Source organism: Canis lupus, chromosome 21 (genome assembly GCF_048164855.1).
Source record: "Canis lupus baileyi chromosome 21, mCanLup2.hap1, whole genome shotgun sequence".
In the NCBI taxonomy this organism is placed as follows: Eukaryota; Metazoa; Chordata; class Mammalia; order Carnivora; family Canidae; genus Canis; species Canis lupus.
In genome coordinates, this window is record NC_132858.1 from 52,234,427 (window position 1) to 52,252,191 (window position 17,765).

Here is a 17,765-nt window from a genome sequence, read left to right on the forward strand (position 1 = left end):
AAGAAGCATAGTCTTTATGAAGAAGTGATGGTACTCAGCTGAGCAGGAATGATCTATGGGCTCAAGCATCAGACTTTGTTCCGAGATTATTGTTCTTATTTTGCAGATGGGGCAAGATATCTTGTTGTTGTCAATGGAAAAATAAAATGAGGTGTCAGTTATCAAAGAATTTCAATTCCTGCCTTCTGGTAAAAAGGAAAGGAGTTCTGTGTGTGTGTGTGTGTGTGTGTGTGTGCACATGTGTGATGATTGTAAAGAGACTGGTAAATGCTTTCAGGTTCAACTTTTAAATTATTAATTTGAACAGACCCTTTGTAGCCTGAAGCAGTTTTTCCTTACTGCCACTGAATTTTACAGAGCTCTTAAATATGTAAATTTATTTTTAAAGATATGATAATGCCTCTGGCAATATTGGAGAATACATATTTCTTTGTCCTAGTCCAGAATCAGATACTTCTACCACTTCCACAAGGATGAGGATTTACTACCTTCACTTAAGACTCAACCAGTGGAGCACTTGGGTGACTCAATTGGTTAAGCATCTGCCTTCATTTCCAATCATGATCTTAAGGTCTTGGGACAGAGCCTTGTGTGGGGCTCCCTGCTTAATGAGGATGCTGCTTCTCTCTCCCTCTATCCCACCATTTGTGCTCTCTCTCTCAAATAAATAAATAAAATCTTTTTAAAAAGATTAATTCAAAGTTACCTTGTGAGGAGTCAATCATTTTAGATCAGAAGCTTAATTATTACATCAGATTTTCAGTTAGGTATTTCTTGTATCTAGTAGAAATTTTCAAAACCTGCTCAAAATGCTGGTTAAAATGGCATCAGCATAATGAAATTCATGGCATATAAACTGTGTGGGAGGGGTGGGCATTGTTCTTCCTGGCTGCTGGCTTTAGAAGCACAATATATTTTTAAAAATTGGACCTATTTTTCATAGGCAAGACTTCTCCTTTCCACCTTTTAGAAGCTCTACTACCCAGCTTGGATAATAGCTATGAAATGAAAATTGAGTGCAATACATTTTATTCCATTTCATCATATAAATTCCCATTTCCCAAAACAATCTCCTTTGGGCATCATAATGAGCATTACCACTTGAAATCACTTAGGGAAGCTGACAGAAAAGAGCTTCAAGCTATTTCAAAAGCTCTTTTTTTCTTGATCAATTTTCAAAATATCTAGTAGTTTATACACACAGTAGATATTATTCCCCTAACAAATATATCCATAATTTTACATAATTTGTGAATGCCCACCTCTCTTCTGTCATGTTCTTTTTCCTCCTCAACTTGTAATAACCAATAACAAAGCTTATTTCAGCCTTTAAATATGATTTGACTTTAAAAGTGAATTAAATTTTATAAAGATAATTCAAACCTGTGAGAAATGCTAGGAGTTGTGTTTAAACTACATATGGTCATCTACCAAAATTCTGGCAAAAGTCAGGCTCTCAACCCCGCTGAATTTAGATTTGATGAAACACTTGCGAAGCATTAATATCATGTTCTGCTTTATGAGTCTGAGGATAAAGCCTAACTTCCCCTGATTCCTTTGTGGCCAGGGTTCTGAGTTCTAGACTCCAACAATCAAGAATGATGGGGGCAGAAGTGAATCCACAGCCGTGTGACTGAGTTTATACATTCTGTAAACTCAGTGGCAAGAAACATTCAGTTCTTGAGCAGCTGAGGTGGAGTATTGGTAACACCCATGTGTTTGCAAAAATAGCACCATGACATGTTCTAGAGTTTTCTTGAATTGCTTTATTCCTGATCAATGGCCGAATCTGAAATAACTGATGTATTTTAATGAATTTTTAAAAACTTCAATCATACTGTACATGTACAACAGAATGTACTACAAGAATTGGGATTAAAATAGACATTTTTTTTTCCTTTTTTAAAAGATTTTATTTGTTTTTTCAAGAGAGACACAGAAAGAGAGGCAGAGACATAGGCAGAGGCAGAAACAGGCCCCTTAAGGGGAGTGTGATGCAGGACTCAATCCCAGGACTCTGGGACCACGCCCTGAACCAAAGGTAGATGCTCAACTACTGAGCCACCCAGTCATCCCAAATATTTTTTTTTTTTTATGCTTAGTGAGAGAGTTGACCACTTAACATTAACCCAAATCATAACATGTGCTCGATTGGAGTGGGAGTTTGTGTTTAACAAAAAGAAACAAGTCTGTTTGCCTAGTAGACCTGAACTTTAAAGTTTGTGTATACACACAATTAATTATTAGAAGGACTGTGTGGCTTTCCCACAATGATGTTTAAAAAGGCCAGTATTTTGCACCAAGTAGTCAACATCCAGGAGAATGAAGTGGAGGCCAGAGGAGCAAATAGGGAAGCAAGGAGGAAGATAATGCATTCTTCTTGCCCATGCAAGATTGATTTCTTTATGAACTAGACGGCAGATAACTGAGAAAAATAATGATCTCTGTCATTCTCTGGGAATGTACTATATAACTGTCTGGATATTGTAAGGCAAGTGAAAGGATGTTTAGTTATAGGACACTTTAGTACATATTTTGCTTATGCTTTGGACATCATAATATTAATTAATTTAAAAGAATTCCAAAAGCCAACAGTAAAAAAAAATATTTTTTAAAGGTTTTATTTTAAGCTGAGTATATAATGCTTAAGCTGGATAGTATTAATAGAATGTGTTATTTAGGGGGAGTAGGATTTCAAACAACCTATTCTATGGAATAGGGACTAAAATAATTCATGGTGTTTATAAAAGAACAGGCAAATACAAAATTAATGTTTATATCCAAGAAGGTAGAGCTCACTGAAAAAAGGGAACATCTGAGAAATAGAATATCTGCATGTAGTGAAGTTGATAGAAAATCATCAATTTTATATAGTTGCCACTTGAAAAGGAAGAACCCACTCATCCTCATGTCTGAACAGAAAGAACAGCGTTTCCCTTTAGGCTCTCTGAATGGAACATAACTAGAGTGGGTCTTCTAGATATTTAACCAACTTCAAACACTGAAGTGGATTTAAGAAACTCAGATTGAACATTGAATAATATTAATATTTAACATTTCTTCACACAAAACAGAAGAAACCAAGGCAAGGAGGAGCATTTATAAAAAAAAGATTAAAGACTAGATATTAGCTAGGAGACATAAAAACCCAATGTATAGTGCATTTCATACACACTGGACTATATAAAAACCAATAGAAGACATGGCTAAGGTGGGGGGGGGGAATTATTTTATGTAGGCTTAGTTTTCTCTCTTTTTTTTTCTAATCTACGACTTGTTTTACTAATCTTTAATTTGTAGACAATCCATCCACTAACAGAGAATTGACCATATTTATAAAACTGGATTACATTATTTTGAGTCTCTACAATAGGATCATTGTTCATCAGTTAAACTTATAATAGAATTTGCTGGGTCTTTACATATTTTCACATATTAAAGATAGAAGTAACAATTTGGTTTTTATAGCTAATTTCATTCTATCATATATGAAGAATCAAAAACCTTATAAAGTTACATAGCTAACCAAATGCCATAAGTCCCAGTAGTCCCAGTCTACCACCTGAGTATCTTGGTCTTCTTTACATATGGACTTTTTGCTACCAATATTTCTATGTGTGTGTGTATATATATATATATATATATATATATATATATATATAGTGCGATTTTACATAATGTATCACATTAGAGCAACTTTAAATTTATGGAAAAATTGAGAAAATAGATTGCATATATCCCACACACGTCTTCCCCTATTAATGTCTAATATTATCATGGTAAATTTGTTAAAATTTATGAAAATCTAATTTGGTATTTCCTTCTTTTTTTGATGATGTTTTAAGTGGTTTTATTCTCTTTCAATTTCAAATTTCAATTTTTATTGCTGATATATAGGAAAGCAATTGAGTTTTGTCTATTAAGGATTTATTCTTTGAACAAGCTGTACTCACTTATTAGTCCCAGGGATGACTTGTAGATTATTTGAGATTTTTTTTTAACTTGTAAAATATTACATGTGAAAATGATAGTTTTTGTTCTTCCTTTGCAATCTAATAACAAGCAACTATACTTAGGGAAAACCATAGCATAATTTTATTTTTATATTCTTTTATTTTTTTAAGATGATGGATAGAGAAAATGTGGTCTATGTATACAGTAAAATATTAGCCATTAGAAATGACAAATACCCACCATTTCCTTCGACGTGGATGGAACTGAAGGGTATTATGCTGAGTGAAGTCAATCAGAGAAGGACAAACATTATTCATTTGGGGAATATAAAAAATAGTGAAAGGGAATAAAGGGGAAAGGAAAGAAAATGAGTGGGAAATATCAGAGAGGGAGACAGAACATGAAAGACTCCTAACTCTGGGAAACGAACAAGAGATAGTGGAAGGGGAGGTGGATGGGGGGATGGGGTGACTGGGTGATGGACACTGAGAGGGGCACTTGACAGGATGAGCACTGGGTGTTATGCTATATGTTGGCAAATTGAACTCCAATAAAAAATATATAAAAATATTTTTTTAAAAGATTTTATTTATTTATTTATTCATGAAAAACACAGGGACAGAGGTAGAGACATGGGCAGAGGGAGATGCAAGCTCCTTGCAGGGAGCCTGATGTGGCATTCAATCCCAGGACCCTGAGATCACACCCTGAGCAGAAGGCAGACTCCCAACAGCTGAGCCATGCAGGCATCCCTGTAGCATAATTTAAAAAGAAAAAAAAGTCTTTATAATGAGATCACCTATCAGCAACTTGATATTTTTAATTTTTATTTATTTTTATTTTTTTAAATATTTTATTTAATCATTCATGAACAACATAGAAAGAGAGGCAGAGACATAGGCAGAGGGAGAAGCAGGGCTTGATCCCAGGACCCTGGGATCGTGACACTAGCCAAAGGCAGATGCTCAACCAGTTAGCCAATGAGGTGCCCCACAACATTTTATTTTTATTTTTTATCGCTAGTTTATTATTTGATAACTCTTGAACAGTTGCATAAATCTCTCTCATCCACTTTTGGTACTGTCTTCCTTTTACTTGTTTCTTGTTCCAGCTGTTGTTTTAATGACCAACCCCAGCAGAAGAGTGCTAGGAACTCTCTGCTACGTTTCCATGCATTTGTAACTGGAGTGATCACATGGGGAAAATATTTGATTAATAGGAGATAAGATTGGTGAATAAATTCTTCTCTGTTGTTTTATTTGTTTTTTTTCTTCCACCATAGAAGACTTCAAGAAGCCTTTAATGAGGCTTCTCTGGGAATGTGCTATGGAAACAAAAGTCAGTTGCACAGAGTAGTGACTAGCTTGATGATACATTCCAAAATGGACCTTCACTTGTCCTGTCTCCATCTCTGCCTCTCTGCTGCTCCCTGGAAATGCAGCTTTCCATCATGGCCTCAGTTTCTGCATTCTGGGCAACCTCATCTAAACTAAGTCAAGTCACAGGTGATAATTTTGCAAAACTAGAAGGGATTATCCTTGTGTATACACTAGGGATACCTACAGTCATCTGCTTCTTCCCAGACCCAAATTGCTGAACTAATCAAATATAGAGTTAGCACATAATATATATAATATATTGATTAATCTGTGTGAAACATTGTCTCCTCAGCTCTAAAATCTAAGGAAAATTCAGGTGGCTTCAATGATCACATTTGTTATATAACTATAATTTTCATTGAATACATACATAAATAAATGAAAGTGTCTTCCTCCAAAATAGTGCTCATGAAGTGCCTTCTTCCATCTGAAAGCCTGTTTTGATTGGCAGAGCCTTTCAATTCCCTGTCGATGTGATCTTGGTAAGTCAAGGATATGGTCATACCTAGTTGGACACATAATGTCATCCATCTTATTTTATAATAGAAACCTTACAGCCTTCTCTCTCAGTTGAATAATCATTATTCTACTAACCCTAAAATGTGTGCAAGTTTCATTCGTGACAGATTGCACATGTGGGTTTTGAGGTCACCATTATTCACATGGAGCAGTAAGATATGGGCAGTCTCATCTTTTATAGATCATACTCATACCTCCTGTTGTTTTGTGAAAATCTTGAAGATAAAAATTAACATTCATTATTCAAACTTTAACTCAACGGACACAAATCAATATGGGGGAAGTTGTTATAAACCTACATGATCCCTGAATTATTTTTATATAGATATATGACTTACATCTTAATAAAAAGGGTCAGAATTAATAGTCTCAAAACACATCAGTTCATATTTTAGCATAATGCATTGTACTGTACTTTACAATCTCCATACTTTTTAATGGAACAAATCTTCCTTAATTATTTAAACACATTATTTAAACATAGTTTCCTGCTATTCGATAGAATATTATATGGGTTTTCTTCAATGTTAAGTCTAAGGTTTTATTTTCATATTGTAAAAGTGGACTCAACAGACAATTAGCTCTGCAACCTCATCAATTTCAGAAGGAATGTCACAATGTCAAATACATTTAAACCATAATACTTATTTTGGCAGATGTCATCCAATATTTAATTGGCTTTTATCCAACAAGTGCATAAAATATATAAAATCTATAAGTTATCTGAGAGTAAATGTATCAAATAATTCATCTTGGGGTTCACCAGGGAGTGATATTACTTGACAACATCTGTAGGCTTAATTCAGTTTCCTTGTATATGGGTTTGACTGCAATCACAATTTCAATCAGAAATTGTTAATTGTAATATTGAAAATTCAATAATGCAAAATTTCAGTTTTTCAATCATCATTTTCAAATTGTTAGAGACAACCTCATATGGTATCCTCAGAATGATATAATATCTTTAGTCCATTCTTTCTGTTTAGGAATATGCTAATCTGTGTAGCTTGGTTTTTCAAAAGACTGATAAAACTTCCTATTGCAATTGATTGAAAATCACCATTGATCAATGTGAAGCAAGATCTTTAGGGAAAATGTAACCTTAAACTACCTACCTGTTCCTAAATCTTTATTAATAATAATTTTGGATAAATTGTATTTGTAGACAATTTTCTGACATAGTATATAGTGAAATATTTTCTCAGATATTTTTAATTATTATATTAAATATACATCATTAAAGAGTTGTTCCTTTAGACAGTTATTTCATCCTTCAAAGAATGTATGCTATTGAAATTTGATTTAGCACTATTTTATTGATGTACCTTGAAAAATCTTATACTAAATAGCTCTATGATCTCTCTATTACAAAAATTTTAGCAATTATGTCAGAAACTTTTTCAGTATCATTGTTCCTCATAGTATGGTTTGCATATCAATATGATCCACAAAATCGGTCACTAGTTTGTCATTAAAGAAGGAAAGGAATCCAGAGCAGGCACTTCGGACTTTTAATAAAAAAATTAAAAATTTAGGAATTATTTAGAAATTATTATAAAGTAGTTTTATGTTGGTTGTATCTAATAATAAAAATAGGGCTTTTATATGTCTGATATTTTCACTTTCATTTCATTGTGTCTTACAAAATATCTACAATAATTGGAATCTAAAAAAAAAAAAATCATTTACTTTAGATAGTTTAAAAGTACTGTTTCCCCACATGGTATTTTCCTTAGCAAAACTCATAGGAACTTATCAGGGAATGTTTCCTTGAAATAAAATGGCCAAATTGCTCTTTGTTTGATTCTTGCCTTATATTTGTTACTTATCTGTCTCTATATCATTAGAGTCTGAAGATCTTGTAACTTTTTCCCCTTTGCCTTCTCCACTAGAATTGCAATAATACTTATTTTGTAGGGATGTCATAAGTGCCAACTGAGATTATGAATAGAAATGGCTGGGCTTACTGCTGTAACCTGGAAGATGTACCCAATTTATCAAGCTTATTGTTATTCTTTCGTGCCGTTAGCTTCCGGAGGGCAGAGACAGTTTGAATATTCAAATCCTCAATCACCAACCCTCAAACACACAACCCTGGTTTACCATTGCTTGGTAGAATGGAAACCTGCAAAGTAAAGGTGGAGTTTGCTCATGGTTGCATCAATGCTAGTAAGCACGTTACCAGAGATCATGGACAGACCTGCACTAGGGGTGGGACAAGAATCATAACAGCAGGTCTTTGTAACTTTACACCCTGATGCTTCTTGCTCTTATTTCTACAGTGTTACATGCATACTTTATCAAGTTCAGCTTTCAGCTCACAACCCTGAAGAGAACAACAGAGAAAGTTACTAATTTTAAATCACTGAAACTACTCCAGCTAAAAAATATGTTCTTTTAACAAAAGTAATGTGCTTAAGCTGTCTTCTTTTTTTCTCTTGACTTTCCCACTGACTTCTTTTGGATGAACCCCAACTAAGTACATTGTTCCTCTCTTCTTTTTGGTAGTTTAAAAATCTGTATTGATCATTTTATATTAATATCTGGTGTGTTAGCTGACATGAAAAGAAGCATGTATAAGAATAGAAAAGAAAAAAAGAAAAAAAAAGAAAAAAGAAAAAAGAAAAGAAAAGAAAAGAAAAGAAAAAAAGGAAGAAAAGAAAAGAAAAAAGAAAAGAAAAGAAAAGAAGAAAGGAAAAGAAAGAAAAGAAAAGAAAAGAAAAGAAAAAAGAAAAGAAAAGAAAAGAAAGAAAAGAAAAAAGAAAAAAGAAAAGAAAAGAAGAAAAGAAAAGAAAAGAGAAAAGAAAAGAAAAGAAAAGAAAAGAAAAGAAAAGAAAAGAAAAGAAAAGAAAAGAAAAAAGAAAAAAAGAAAAGGAAAGAAAAGTATGTGGCAGAGAAGATTGGCAGTCAGGAAAATCAAGTTTTCTGAGAACTTTTTATCCTTTGGTTTGAGACTCCTATTTCTTGAGTTACGGAATTTATATTTAAAAGGAGGATTAAGTCATAAGAAAAACTCCGACACACACAAATTGTTCTGATATTGTCTCTGAAACTGTATTGAACATGCGATAAGTGAAAGCTTCATTATAACATGGAACCCTAAAATTAAGATCTAGACGCTGTGCTAAGAATATGAGGGCAGGATCCCTGGGTGGCGCAGCGGTTTGGCGCCTGCCTTTGGCCCAGGGCGTGATCCTGGAGACCCAGGATCGAATCCCACGTCGGGCTCCCGGTGCATGGAGCCTGCTTCTCCCTCTGCCTGTGTCTCTGCCTCTCTCACTGTCTGCCTATCATAAATAAATAAATAATAAAAAAAAAGCTTTAGAAAAAGAATATGAGGGCAAAACTAAAGTGTAATCTATTCAAGTTTCTTGGGTGCACATAATAGCAATTAGACCTACTCCTTTGTGTTATTTGTTTGATTTGTTTTAGCTAAAACTCACCTAAGGACTTCTTGAATATTTTCCTTTCCATTTTAAATTATTTTTAAAGTCAAAAATGACATACTGCCATTTAAGATAATTTAATTTGATTGTGGATTTATTTCAGCCTAAGACTTTCTGGGGTGAGTATTTATCAATGAGTGACATTGTATTCTGTTCTTTTAATTTACTATGTACTTTGCGCCTTTACCGTGTGTCGTACCTAAGTGACGCCCAATGATGCACACAATTGTGTAATCTCCTCCAATTTAGTGTGGGTTGCCCTGTGACTTGTTTCAAACTAACATTATATAGCAAAGGTGATGCCATAGAGCACACCTATAATTGCATTTTTCAATTTAATTATGCCTTAGCTAAAAACAGACTCCTTCTCCCTGTCCATGCCCTATTCATGTTCTCTCACACGCTCTCTCTCAAATAAATAAGTAAAATCTTTTTTAAAAAATTCATTGTATGTACATACCACCTTTTGGTTATCTATTCATCTGTCAATGGACATTGGGCTAACTCCACATTTAATTAGTGTAAATAATACTCCTATGGACATGTGTGTACAGATACCAAAAGGGGTGCACAGACCCTTTTTCCAGTTATTTTGAGTATGTACTCAGAAGTGGAATTGCTGGATCATATAGTTATTCTAATTTTAATATTTTGAGGAGCTGTCAACTGTTTTCCACAATGGCTGCACCATTTTGCATCCCCACCAACAGTGCATAAGTATTCTGTTTTCTCCACATTTTCACCAACATTTTTTTTTTTTTGGTACCACTCTTACTGGGTGTAAGAAATTGAGTGATTACATTTTTAAAATTAATGTTTACAAACATTTGCTCACTCCTCATAAATTACCTATACTATTTGGTCTGTATTCTTACTATGCCCCATTTAAAAATTGGTAAAATTGATTTCTCTTAACTAGAAATGCACGGATCGAATTCTGCAATCCAAGCTCTTTGACCTGAAATCATATATTCTCTCCACTATTTTGTTATGTCACCAACCTCTACGTGTCACATAAGGGCCTACGGAGTATCAATGATTTACTTAAGTGGCAGTGTTTTCATTGTAATTTTAACTGATAACAAAGGCTGCAGCTTCAACAAAAGCACAGAAATTCATGATTGAATAGCATATACCATTTTTTAATGTTTTTTTTTTTTTTGATGTTTCTCTCCACGTTTTGAATGCAGCCAGTCGGTTCTTTTCAACTGCCTTTCAGAGAAACATAGCAGGAAGCAAAACCACATCTTCAGTGCTCTGAGTAATAGCTTGACACGCTGCTTAAAAAGAATCCCAGCTGTGTCGTTTCATAAGTCATATGTTTGAAAGCTTCTGCTGATTTTTCTACATGTGGGGAATGGTTTTGCCTTATTTGCCACTCCAGCTTGCATGATTTCAAACATTCTGCTCAAAGAAAATTTCAAGCACTGAGCCCTTTTTAGAAATCAGGCACGCCAGCTCTGCATAGAAAGGAATGTCACTACCAGCAAGCATTTTCCTTGGACACGTTTGTCTTTCATGACACAATGTGCTCAACTCTTTTGTTCTTTGCTGGTCCTAGCCACTTACGATCATTCAGCTCTGTGGTCTCTGAGGCATATTCCAGGGAACGATGGAGCTGCCATCGCAAGCACGACTGTACGTCACAACACACTTACCTCTCTGCCTCAGAAACCACCTGACAGTGGCATTTGGCAGGGGTGCACCCTCACCAACGTAAAGGAAACAAAGAGCTATGGTTTCAAAAGGAATTTATGTTTTCTGAGGATCCACATTATTTAGTTGTAAAGATCTTTAACCCTCCATCCACTGATTTGTACTCAATAATAATAATAATAATAATAATAATAATATAGAGCCAATACTGCTTTATTAAGAAAAACACTTTTAGCTTTTATAGTTTTCCATTTTATGCAATGTAATGATATAGTAGCAGATTAAAATTTGTTCCGTACAGGGAATCCCTGGGTGGCTCAGCGGTTTAGCGCCTGCCTTCCGAACGGGGCATGATCCTGGATACCTGGGATCGAATCCCACGTCTGGCTCCCTGCATCGAGCCTGCTGTGTGTCTCTCTCTCTGTCTGTCTCTCATGAATAAATAAATGAAATCTTTTAAAAAAATTGTTCAGTATAGAAGACTGCGTGTACCATGCTTTCTTACTTTCTGTCATTGCTTTAAGCTCTCCATGTGCCTTATTTCTTACCATATTTAGCAGCAGAATGCATTTCATATTAAGTTCATTTTTCCAAAGAAATGTGAGAGTTTATTTATGATTTCAATATAATATCTAATCAAAAGAAGAAAAATATATATAGTTTGAATTAGAAAGTTAGTGTTGAAGGAAGTAACATGTGACAGTAAAAATTTAAACCCACTTATTTTCTTAGGGTATTCATGGGTAAAAATGACTGTCACGTGGAGATTCTTTTTTTTTTTTTTTAAATCACGTGGAGATTCTGAAAACATACAAGTATGCACTTACTGAGAATTATTCTTGAAATATATTCATTTCAATTAATATTTTGATGTATGCAATATCTTAAAAACATATTCAAAAGTACAAAGTATATACAAATATATTTAATTATATTTTTGAAGGTTAATGTAAGAAGATAAGAAACAACTTGAAAGAGACAGTTTCTTATTCTTCTTCACTTCCATGCGCACTTATCCTGATGCATTTTTGTTTTGCCATAGATGAAATTTAACAATGGATGTCACCCTGTGTCCACTAATGTAAATTTTTTTAATCTTTTTTTTCCAATAGCAAAACTATATTGACAAAATATATACTGTCTGCCAAATGTATACCTCAGTTTCACACCCCGGCCCCCTGAGATGCTGACCTTCATCATGACTTGCTGGATGTCTCTGATATCTCAGTCATGCCAAGTGCAAGGAACTCTGGTCTGAATACAACCCTCCCTCCTCCAGCTGCTACTTTCTGCGATGAAGTGTCACATTCCTTTGTTCTTTTTCATTATTCTTGACCACAACCATGAGTTCATCCTTGACTAATCACTGACTTTCATCCTCCAAATCCAAAATGTTGTCTTTTCTTTCATCAAAACACACCAGCTGCTGTACCTTCTGTGTCTGGTTCCCTCTGTGATCATGAGTGTCACTATGTCACCTGGAGTTCCACCCTCCTCCTAGCTACTCTCCACTCACCACACCACACACAGTATTCTCAGCATAGCTGTAAGTATGATCCTATTAAAACATAAATAGTCAACATGTCACTCCTTTTTCAAAACCCTGCAATGGTTTAACACTTAACTCAGAATAGATGCCAATTCCTTAGAATGCTTTAAGAAGCCACGTGTCACCCAGACCCCATCACCTTCTGACTTTCTGTATTATTCTTCTGGCACCTCAGATCTTCTGGATCACATTTCCTTCCTTGCTATTCCCAGAAAGTGCCAGGCACACTTCTGTTTTATGGTCATTCCACGGGAAAGCTCTGTCTCCAGATGTTAACACAGCTTGCTTCTTCATCTACCCCAAGTTTTTGATCCGATGTCATCTTCTCTAGAAGGCCTACTATAATCACTTTATTTAAAATTTCAGTCAGACTTCTCCCCTCTTCTTCCCTGCTTTACACTCTTGCTTTCCAATTCCTTGGCATTTGTCTCCTTCAAATATACTATCTAGTTTTATGCATTTATTTATTTACTCTGTGTATTTATTTGCTTTATGCTTGCCGTCCAGCTTCCCCTGTTAGAATGTAAACCACAAGAACTGAGTTCTCATCTTGTGTCAGAGACCTTAGAAGTGTGCCTGTATAAAGCAGATGCTCTATCAACAATCACTTAATGAATATATACTTTTCTATATGGTGTTAAGCAATGAGGACATGAATATATATTAAGGAAATTTAATAATACCTATTCACTCTTGTGAATAGTATTTTGAGGGAGAAAGTACTGACTTTCCAGTGAATTCATATTCTGGATAATCTTTTACTGTCTCTCAAGAGCAAACAGGGGATTTGGTTAAAAAAAAAAAAAAAAAAGGATCCATAGTATATTTTAGAGCAATTCATACTCACAAAATCAAGCTTTTATGAGTGAATGGATGGAAGACACACTGTACTTGGAAGAACTTCTCATAAGATTAATTTGGTATCTATCCAGACATAAATACCTGCAGGGGAGATCTGAGATCTAAGCAGGAGATTTTGAAACTGTTGTGCATTGCAAGATCAAGGAGAGACATCTTGAGAAGACAGGGTCACACCCAGGTGGCAGGCTCACAAACCATGATTTGGCTGGAGATCTAGGAGTAGCTCCATATCCCTGAAGAATTGTCTACAGCCTTGTTGGCCTTGGTTCTGCCACCAGCACCATATAGCAAGAGACCCAGGAAGAGTTATGTCAACCTATGCATCAGGAAATGGATATACAGACCTCTGTCCTGGCTGTGGACTCTAAAATGACCTGTGAATCAGCTCAAACCCCACTCAGACATTGTCCAGAAGCCCCCAAAGCTCAGTCCTATCAGAAGAGGGAACCAGTAGGAAACATTGACAATTGAACACACAGAGACCCTGAGAGTCCTGTATGTGACTCCAGCTCCTACCAGTCACTGTACAAAACTGTCCTTATCGAAACAGTGACCAGGCAGGAGAAACTCCTATGTCCCCAGAAATCCTAGAAAGTCCCTATATATGGCTTTAGCCCCTTATAGCTAGTCTGCTATCAGTTCTTTGGGTCTATCAGTTCTTAGGATCCAGGGAGACACTCCCATCTGCAACCCCAGAGATTCTGAAAGAGTCTTATAGTTCCTTCTGACTGCAGTATATTTACAGCCCTGGTAGCAGAAAGATTCAGCATGCAATACTTCTGGCTGCACCCTTGGGGATCCTGAAGAGCCCTATATTTGGCTACAACCTCATCACAGCTGAAGTTGGACATAAGAGTTACCAGCCAAAGCATCCAGTAACAAACCCTTCAACCTACCCTTCTAGAGACCCTGAAACACTCTATGATCACCCCAGCCCCTCTCAGCCACAGTCCATGAGAAGTGCTGTTGGCCCAGAGGACCAGTCAGAGATATTGCCATCTGGATCCCTGGAGATCCTGAAAGGATATATATAACTCTAGCCCCTCCAGTCACTATCAGTCTACTTAGCCCAGGAACCTGGTGTGAGACACATCCACCCATTTCTTCAGAGCCACATCTGTAGACCTCAATCTTCACTGTGCCATCTAAAACAGACCTGGAGCACAGTTCCAGTCTCTCTTAGTAACAATAAGGGCTGGTCCTGTTGATTCAGAAACCCACCCAATGCCCAGGCAGTAGCCCTCACAGGAACTGAATGGAAATCACACCTTCCATGAACCAGGTAAAAGGCCTGCTGCCTGAAGGCCCAACTGTGAACCTTAAAGTAAATATTTGTCCCAGCCCCACCCTACTGAAAAAGATACTGTAGACAGTCCTATACAGCCAGGGACCAGACAGATCCATGCCCACCCAAGCCCATGACGAGCCAATCATGGACCCCACTATAGATCTAGTGACATCTTTTGTAACTGGCTCCAACCCGGTATGAGTGTAAGTCAAGAAGTAATCCTACCAGCCTGTGGAACAGATAAGAAAGACTTTACCTGCTGAAAGCAGTCTTGTAAAGACTAAAAAATATATTTGTTCTTTGAAATACACAGTTTATAATATAAAGCTATATACATCATGAAAAATCAGCAAAATATGACACCATCAGAAGAAACTAATAAAGGTCCAATAACAGACCCCAAAGGAATACAAATCTATGATTTTCCTGATGAAAAATGGAAACATAAATTTCTTAAGTAAGCTCAATGAAATGAAAGAGAACACAAGTAGACAACTATATGCAATAAGATAAATAATGGATGAATAAAATGAGAGGTTTAATAAAGAAATAAAAATCATGGAAAAAGCCAAGCAGAAAATCTGAACCTGAATAATATAATTACAGAATAATAATAAAAAAAAAACAATAAAAGAGCTTCAAAAATCTATTTGATCACACAGAAGAAAGTCAGTGGACTCAAAGATAGATCACATGAAATTAGCCAGTTAGAGAAACAAAAAGAAAAAACAATAATGAAAAAGAGTAAAGAAAGCTTGCATGAATTATGAGAGATCAAAATAACAAACATTAAATTAACATCATGTGATTTCCAGAAAGATAAAAAAGCGAAAAGATGGGAGAAAGTTTATGTAAATAAATAATTGTTAAGGGAAACCTGGGTAGCTCAGTTGGTTAAGTAGCCAGCTCTTGATTTCAGCTCAGGTCATGATCGCAAGGTCCTGGGATTAAATCCTGTGTTGGGTTCCATGCTCAGTGGGGAGTCTGCTTGAGCATTCTCTTTTCATCCCCGTATGTCCCTCCCTCAGCTCATTCTCTTTCTCTCTCTCTCTCTCTCTCTCTCTCTCAATAAATAAAAAAAACAAATACTGAAAAGTTCCCAAATCTTGGAAGTAATATGGGCATCCAGACACAGAAAGCTCAAAGGATTCCAAGCAAGATCAACCCCAGGATAATTATTTTGAGATATATTATAATCAAAATCTTAAATGTCAAAGACAAGAAAAGAATTTTGAAAGTGGCAAAAAAAAAAAAAAAAAAAAAAAAAAAAGACATCACACAAAAGGGAATCTCCATAAAGTGATCAGTGAATTTCTCAGCTGAAATCTTCAGACCAGGAGAGAGTGGGATGGTGTATTCAAAGTCCTAAAAAAAAAAAAAAAAAAAGAAAGAAAGAAAAGAAAAAAAAATGCCAAACAAAAACATTATATCTTGCAAACTATCCCCCAGAAGTGAAGGACAAATAAAGAAATTGTCAAACAAAAGCTAAGAGAGTTGATTACTAGAACTTCCTTATAAGAAGTGCTAGGCGGAGTTCTTCAAGTTGCAGTGAAAGGATATTAAGTAACAATACCAGCAGCAGCAGTACCACCAATAACAACAACAATAACAGATAAAAATAAAAGGTATTTTATAAGGAGATAGTCAAATTCAGAATATCTTAATATTGTAATGCCGGTGTGTATATCACTAGTATCAGAGGGTCTAAAAGAAGAAATAGACACAATATAATAGTTAAGGACTTCAGTTCCCCATTTTTGATAATTGGATAGAATATCCACATAGAAAATTAATAAGGACAATAAGGACCTAGTGGACCAAATGGACCTAATAAACTTATGTAGAACATTCCTTCCAATGACGCCACAGTATACATCTTTTTTATGACATACACAAGGACATTGTCCAGTTTAGATGATCTGTTGAGCCATAAGGCAGTATTTAACACATTTAAGAAATAATATCTGGGGGATTCCCTGGTGGCTCAGCAGTTTAGCACCTGCCTTGGGCCCAGGGCTTGATCCTGGAGTCCTGGGATCGAGTCCCACGTTGGGCTCCCTGCATGAAACCTGCTTCTCCCTCTGCCTGTGTCTCTGCCTCTCTCTCTGTCTCTCATGAACATGGATGCAAAAATTCTCAACAAGATACTAGCCAATAAAAAAAAAAAAAAAGATACTAGCCAATAGGATACAACAGTACTTAAGAAAATTATTCACCATGACCAAGTAGGATTAATCCCTGGGACACAAGGCTGGTTCAACACTCGTAAAACAATCAATGTGATTCATCATATCAGCAAGAGAAAAACCAAGAACCATATGATCCTCTTATTATGTGCAGAGAAAGCATTTGACAAAATACAGCATCCATTCCTGATCAAAACTCTTCAGAGTGTAGGGATAGAGGGAACATTCCTCGACATCTTAAAAGCCATCTACGAAAAGCCCAGAGCAAATATCATTCTCAATGGGGAAGCACTGGGAGCCTTTCTCCTAAGATCAGGAACAAGACAGGGATGTCCACTCTCACCACTGCTATTCAACATAGTACTGGAAGTCCTAGCCTCAGCAATCAGACAACAAAAAGACATTAAAGGCATTCAAATTCTCATGAATAAATAAATAAAATCTTTAAAAAAAGGAAAGAAATCATATCTGTATCTTTTTCTACCAGAGTGATATCAAACTAAAAATCAGTAGGAAAACTAAAAATGCACAAATAGCTGAAAATTGAAAAACCAGTGAGTCAAGGATGAAATCTAAACAGATATCAGAAAGTATATTGAGAAACAAAAATGAAAGCTCAAATACCCAGACTTGTGACATGTAGCAAATACAATTTTTTTTGTAGGAGGAAAGTTTACAGCACTAGATGCCTACAATAAGAAAAAAAAATATCTCAGGTACACAACTTCATACCTCAAGGAATTAGAAAAGGAAAAACAAACAGCCCACAGAAGGACCAGAAGAATAAAGACTAAAGCAGAAATAAATGAAATAAAGACTACAAAGACAAAAGAACAAATCCATGAAGCTAAGAGTTGGTTTTTTTGAAAAGATAAAATTTACAAACCTTTAGCTAAACAAGTCAGTTAAAAGAAAAAGAGAACTCAA

General features: G+C 35.6%; 2 long non-coding RNA genes across 2 annotated transcripts in view; both read left to right on the forward strand.

Moving 5' to 3' along the window:
• Positions 1–17,765, forward strand: part of LOC140613549 (uncharacterized) — a 46,826-nt gene that overhangs the window by 16,911 nt on the left and 12,150 nt on the right. The gene's annotated exons all lie outside the window — the stretch shown is intronic.
• On the forward strand, positions 1,597–8,416 carry LOC140613548 (uncharacterized). The gene is made up of 3 exons (XR_012014539.1): positions 1,597–1,693; positions 5,737–5,815; positions 8,135–8,416. It is a non-coding gene; the product is annotated as an uncharacterized lncRNA (long non-coding RNA).